This window comes from Cynara cardunculus (genome assembly GCF_001531365.2).
Source record: "Cynara cardunculus var. scolymus isolate 2C chromosome LG 14, CcrdV1, whole genome shotgun sequence".
In the NCBI taxonomy this organism is placed as follows: Eukaryota; Viridiplantae; Streptophyta; class Magnoliopsida; order Asterales; family Asteraceae; genus Cynara; species Cynara cardunculus.
Window position 1 is genome coordinate 8,167,515 of NC_037541.1, and position 7,640 is coordinate 8,175,154.

A 7,640-nucleotide genomic window follows, 5' to 3' on the forward strand; every position below is an offset into this window, starting at 1 on the left:
AATCGGGTTCTCCTAATCGGATGGAGAATACTCGAGATAAAAGATCTTGATCTCACAGGTTATGTAAACAAAGGATCCGATGAATGTTCAACATCCGAAAGCTTTAAGCTTAGGGTTCAGATGTTAATCTTTTGGTGTTATATCTGATGGATGTAGTCCATCAAATATTCTTATTGTAAGACAAGTGTTATAAGAATTTCTTTTTAAGTGTTTGATCGGATGCTAAATGTATTATTTACAAATTTGATGGTTGAGACCTACATATATTTCGCATAACCATGGATTTGTTATGACAATCATAGGGGAAAGCATTTGCAGACTCAAATACAAATATTTTGACAAGTATACAGTTTTATCAAAGCAACAAGAACTCATAATCTTTGGTTTGGATTAAACCAAGAAACTAAGTAGAACTCTAGGTCTTTACGTGAATAACTTCAAGCTTCCAGTCCAAGCTTCAATGCAAGTCTTCAATGCTCTTAGAAGGCTTTGAAATCAGATCTTAAATATTGCCCTAAAATTAATATTCAATAAAAAGAGAAGAAGAGAAGACTAAATGACCCAAATCCTAAGAAAAAAAGGGCTCTTTAAGCGATTTGGGAGGTTGGTGCAACCTTAGGGGCCGTAAAGTCAACACTATAATTTATTTTATTGGGTAAGATTGTAGTACATCAAAACGTATCTTATGCAACAATTTACCTAGTAAGCGCTTACTCGGGTAAGAGTCGTCACCCTCACTTACCGGGTAAGACTCTCCATTCTTATTATCGCTCGTACCGGGTAAGATTCTTTCCTTTTGCCATGTTCATCCGGGAAGAAAAATTTCCCGATAATTACTTACCGGGCAAGCGTTTAGTAACGACCCCTTAGCCTACGCCATAGCCCATATTCCATATCAACCCCATAGGAAGTCGCATGCCAAGTCATCAAATCAGTGGCCTGCACCATAAGTTTCCGTTCAACTGTCAAGCGTTAGAAAATTTAAAAAATTATATATTGATATGGGTAATACATTTAAAGATAATAAAATACTCGTTTTTAGTTTTGATATAATTTGTTTAAATTAAAAATTAATTGTAACACAACATTCCATACATTGCATGTAACACATACTTCATATAGGAAATACATGTTTATACACTACTCAGGTCCCTTAGTACAAGAAATTACCATACAGAATACATGTCCCAAAAATTCAAAATACATTTCTTGTACTAATCAACGTTCATCAATCAAAACTATATATCATAGACAAATCTTCATGTGATATGCATATAGGAAAATATCACATTTTCCCCTGCCCCTTACCGTCCGTACTTCCTACAATACATATTTAAAATCACAAAACGAGGGTTAGACCGAAAGGTCTAGTGAGTTACCCTATTTATGTTATTGCAGGGTGAAAATCACCAAAACTTTGTACAAAATAATCTTTTCATACATATAACAAATATATGAACAAATAGGAACATATTACCAGTACATTTCCACTTTTCAAGCCAAGCATTCAGCTATTCAAATAATCATACTTCAAACCTTTATAGGTTTGAATCCACCAGGTTCCATATAATGCCACTTTTAAACCTTTTTAATTAAACAGAGTTTATTTAAAGTTTCAGGCCAAACCTGTTATTTCCTCCTCAATAACATCCAGACTATGATTTCCAATAAAAACCCTGATCCTAAACCTTTAAATCACAAAGAAATTAATATTCTAGATCACGGTAATTTTAAAGGATATAATAGTAAGAGTTATATCATATAACACACACAAATGTCACCCTTATATCCAAAGGTACACCTCTCCTTGATATGCCACCATTATCCCATAGTACATCTCTCCTTGATATGTCACCCTTATCCCATGGTACACATCTCCTTGATATGCCACCCTTATTTCTTCATCAAAACATTTCACAAAAACAATTCCATATAGAATTAGACCGTAGTCTATGGAATTATCATCAATTCAACTTTATCTTTTCAAAATTCCCCATTTATATATAAACAAGTCAAAATGCAAATCCGGTCATATTAGACTTGGCCGGACTTCATCTCCGGTCAAGTTTTGGCCGATTTACCAAATCCGGACAACAAATCGCCCAAGGCTTGTCCGATTTACCATTAATCCGGTCAACTTTATCCAGATAACAAATCCGGATGATACTTCACATAACTTTGTCCGATTTATCAATCCGGACAACTCATAACTCAAGGTTTTGTTCGATTTAAAATAAATCGGCCACTTCATAGTCGTATTCCTACTTCTCCGTTCAAAATAATTAATATAAACTCAAAGATCATAAATTGCTCAACACTTGTCCGGTTTAAGACTAAACCGCTTGACACTTGCTCGATTTAAGTCTAATCCAGGCAATACTCACCAAGCGGTTTATTTATAAATCGCTTAAGCCTTAACCGGTTTAGGGTTTAAATTGCCCAACCCTTGTCCGGTTTATGGCTAAACCGCTTAACACTTGTCTGGTTTATGGCTAATCCGGACAACACTCCAACGGATAACTTTTATATTTAAAAGTAAAGTTCTACAATCAAATATAGAACTATGATGAGTTTAAAAGTAGTAAGAATCACTCACCTTAAAACCCTTTTGAAAATCAGACACTTGAAAATCTTAGATCCCAATCAAGAAACAATCCGGACACCACTTTCTTCTAAATCGCATACTTAATCTCAAAATAGGCAAGAAGAAAAGAACGGAGGCTTCAACCTCCTTTTATACCTTTCTCAAATTAGGAAGGCGGCTAAACCGCCCTATTCATGCATGCATTCACATGCATATATTTTCTTATATATATATATATATGCACACCCATTCATGCACACATATCATGCATATATCTAGATATGTACATATTCCTACCTATGCATGTATTCTATCATGTATATAATTATGCCCACACAAAGGCATACTTATTTATGCATATAATTTCACATATTAGCATAATCAAATATAACAATTTATCATGTTACCATATAAATTATTTAACAAATAATCACATATTAATTGCCTTGGATGATAACCAGGATTCAGTTATCACATTATCCACCCCTCAAAAGAATTCCGTCTCGGAATTCCTTTAATCAAAAAGTCACGGGTATTCTGATCTCATTTTTTACTCTAATTCCCAAGTCGCTTCTGGTCCTTTGTGAAACTTCCACTGAACCTTAACCAGACTGATCTCTTTGTTTCTCAACATCTTGATCTTTCGGTCAATTACAGCTTCTGGTGTTTCCACAAAGTTCAGCTTACTATCTAATTTAATCTTTGGCATCGGTATAACTAGTCTCGGATCGGCCAAACATTTCCGCAGATTCGACATGTGGAAAGTGTTGTGAATCAGACTCAGCTCTTCGGCAGCTTTAACTGATATGCTACTGGCCCAATTCGCTTACATATTCTGAACGGCCCCACATACTTTGGACTGAGCTTACCTTTCTTTCCAAATATAACGACACCCTTCCATGGCGAAACTTTCAACATCACAAAATCACCTACATCAAATTCAATCGGCTTTCGACGATTATCAGCATAACTTTTTTGGCGATCTTGTGTTGTTCTGATTCTTTCGCGGATCTGTTTGATCTTCTCATAAGTTTCTTGGACAATTTCGGGACCCGTCAGCTGTCTTTCACCTACCTCATTCCAACACAACAGCGTTCGGCATTTACGTACATACAATACTTCATACGGTGCCGCTTGGATGCTGGAATGGTAACTGTTGTTATATGCAAAATCTATTAACGGCAAATGATCTTCCCACGATCCCCCGAAGTCAATAATACAACTTCTCAACATATCTTCAAGAGTCTGGATAGTTCTTTCACTTTGTCCGTCAGTTTGTTGATGGTAAGCTGTGTTTAGTCGGATTTCAAATTTCCAAAGCTTTCTGCAACCCTTCCCAGAACTTTGAAGTAAACCGACTATCTCTATCAGAGACAATAGACAATGGAACACCGTGTCTGGTTACAATTTCTTTGACATAAATCTGTGCCAACTTTTCTAAAGAGTATTTCTCTCTTATTGGCAGAAAATGCACAGATTTAGACAGACGATCAACAATTACCCAGATCGCGACATACCCCTTTGGAGTTCGAGGCAATTTCATGACGAAATTCATTGTAATGTGATCCCATTTCCTTACAGGTATCTCTAAATATTGAAGACTTCCATACGGCTTTTGATGTTCAATCTTAACCTGTAAACATGTCAGACATTGTTCCACATATCTAGCTATGTCTCTTTTCAATCCGGGCCACCAATAAAAAGGTTTTAAATCTCTATACATCTTATTGGTACCTGGATGGATAGAGTATCGGGACTTGTGGCTTTCATTTAATATAATGTTCCGGATATCTCCAAAACATTGTACCCAAATTCAACCTTGAAAGCACATTAGTCCTTCGTCATTTTGTTCCAAGGTTGAAATCATATTACCCAACTTTTCTGTCTTAACAAATTCTTCTTTTACAGCTTCTTGTTGACATCTCTGAATTTCCTTACGAATGTCAGGGATAAATTCATTCTCATTGCTACAGCTTTAATGGTTCCACTCTTTTCTTTCCTACTTAAAGCGTCAGCCACCACATTAGCTTTTCCTGGGTGGTAGAGGATTTCACAATCATAGTCATTAACCAGTTCAATCCATCGACGTTGTCGCATATTTAATTCTTTCTGGCTGAACAAATGTTGTAAACTTTTATGCTCAGTATAAATCTGACATTTCGTTCCCAGAAGATAATGTCTCCAAATTTTCAGAGCAAACACCACTACATCTAATTCCATGTCATGGGTTGGATACTGCTTCTCATGATCTTTTAACTGTCTTGACGCATAAGAAATCACTTTTCCTCTCTGCATCAAAACACATCATAACCCTAACTTTGAAGCATCGCTGTAAACCACAAAGTCTTCAGATCCATCTGGTAGAGTTAATACCGGTGCGCTGCAAAGATGATCTTTTAATAGTTGAAAAGCTTCTTGCTGTTCTCCTTCCCACTGGAATTTAATGTTCTTCCGAGTCAATTTAGTCAATGGCACGACTATCTTAGAAAATTCCTGAATGAACTTACAGTAATAACCAGCCAATCCTAAAAAGCTTCGGACTTCAGAAGAATTTTTCGGAGCTTCCCATCTTGTAACTGCTTTTATTTTCGTTGGATCTACTTTTACCCCTGTTTCTGAGATGACGTGACCTAGGAATTGGACTTCTCTTAACCAGAACTCACATTTAGATAGCTTTTCTCTCTTCAATAATTCTAATATCAGACGAAGATGTTTTGCATGTTCTTCTTCAGTCTTAGAGTATATAAGAATATCATCGATAAATACAATAACGAATTTATCAAGATATTCCTTACATACCCTGTTCATCAAATCCAAGGYTGCGGGCGCATTAGTTAAGCCGAATGGCATAACTAAGAATTCGTGATGCCCGTACCTAGTTCTGAATGCTGTTGTGGCAACATCTTCTTCCGTGACTTTGAGCTGATGATACCCTGATCTTAAATCAATCCTGGAGAAATAACTTGCTCCCACCAATTGATCAAACAAGTCATCGATCCTTGGCAGAGGATACTTGTTCTTGATTGTCAATTTATTCAATTCTCGATAGTCTATACACATTCGCATAGACCCATCTTTCTTCTTGAAAAATAAGACCAGAGCACCCCAGGGTGAACTGCTGGGTTTAATAAATCCTTTGTCAGTTAAATCTTTCAACTGTGCCACCAATTCCTTCAATTTGGATGGAGCTAACCGGTACGGTGCCTTTACTACTGGTGTCGCCCCTGGTACAAAATCAATTCGAAATTCAATGACTCTGTCTGGTGGTAATCCAGATAAGTCTTCTGGAAAGACTTCTGGATATTCAATAACAATCGGAATCAATTCTTCTTTTCGCTTCTCTTTCTGTATATCAATTACGTATGCCAAATATCCCTGACACCTTTTTCCGAATGCTTTTCTGAGCTTTTATTACTATTAAAATACTGGTATGGTGATTCTGACGATCACCATAAATAACAATTATTCCTTGGTCTGGCAGAGTAATTCTGATCATTTTCTGATTACAAATAATACCTTGCCAACCAATCCATACCCACTACTACATCAAATTCCTTCATCGGCATAGGAAAAACCGAATCGGAAGTTCACCGCGCTCAATAACAATAATACAGTTATTGAACACACTTGTAACAGTTTCCTGACTATTAGCAGTATCAACTACTAATTCATCATCAAGTACCACAGAATTCAGACATGTAGTTTGAACAAACAGTGGTGATACAAATGAAAAGTTTGTACTAGAGTCAAATAACACCTTAGCATGTATTGAATTTAGAAGGAATATACTTGTTACTACATCCGGTGATGCTTCTACGTCATTCTTAGTCATCTGGAAGGACCATCCTCGCGCCCCTCCTTGCCCTCCTCTATTTACCGTAGGCCTTCCCCGAGTACCCGACGCGTTACTCCCTATTGTTAACTGCGGAGCTCTTAACAAGGGACATGTCGGTCGAATATGATCTGGAGAATTGCAATTAAAGCACCTTCGGTTAGCTGGGCAGCTTCTAGACAAATGGCCTGCTTCACCACATTTATAACACTTTCTTGGGTCCATCTTACAATCACCCTGATGAACCTGTCGGCACTGTGAGAAGACTTTCTCACTTATCTTCTGTCCAGATCTGTTATCATATCTTATCGTTTTCGGTCCTCAGAAAGATGAAGGCCCCTCCCATTTTCTTTTCTCTACAACCTTTCCTTCTGGCTGTCGGTTCTTATTTCGTTCGGTCACTTCAGTCGAATCTACCGTTAATGAAAAGGTATTGGGGTTCATGGCAATGACAAACTCTCTAATTGAGGGTTTCAAACCCCAAATAAACCTTTCTATTTTCCTGGTTTCTGTTGAAACGTAGTGTTCCGCAAAGCGAGAGTATTCAATAAATCTTTCGGTATACTCCCGAACTATTCCATTTTCTTGTTCCAACTTTAGAAAATCTTCCTCCATTTGTCTAACAGCAGTTTTAGGACAAAACTGATTCTTGAATCGGTCCACGAATTCTGCCCAAGATAACGATTGTAAAACATCTGTTCTGGCCGATGATTCAACTTCCCACCAGAACAAAGCATTTGATTTTAATACGGAAACATCAAATTGAACTTTATCTGTTTCTGGACACTGAATGGTGTTGAACACAGATTTCATTTCCTTGATCCAGCACACGGCTTTCACTAGATCCCTTTCTCCAAAAAATGTTGGTGGCTTACATGTCAAAAACATTTTAATATATCCTTCTTTGTTATAAGTAACCGGTACTGAAGGACGAACTTCTATTCTTTCTGTTTCTACCCTGGCTGGTACTCCCATGATAGAAGTCAGAGTTTCCCGCAACTTCCCTATTTCTTCAGCCAACATATCTTTGGTTACGTATTCAGGATGTGGCACCGATCTCTCCTGAACATTCCCAGAATGAGATTCTTCAAGTTCAGAATGAATTCCAGTTTGACCCCTTCCTTGAGACTAGCTTCTTCCTCTGCCTCGTCCCCTTGGTCTTCCTTGACCTCTAATTCTAGATGTGCCAGTCGGAAGATTGATAGGTGACTCTTCCCTTTCTTC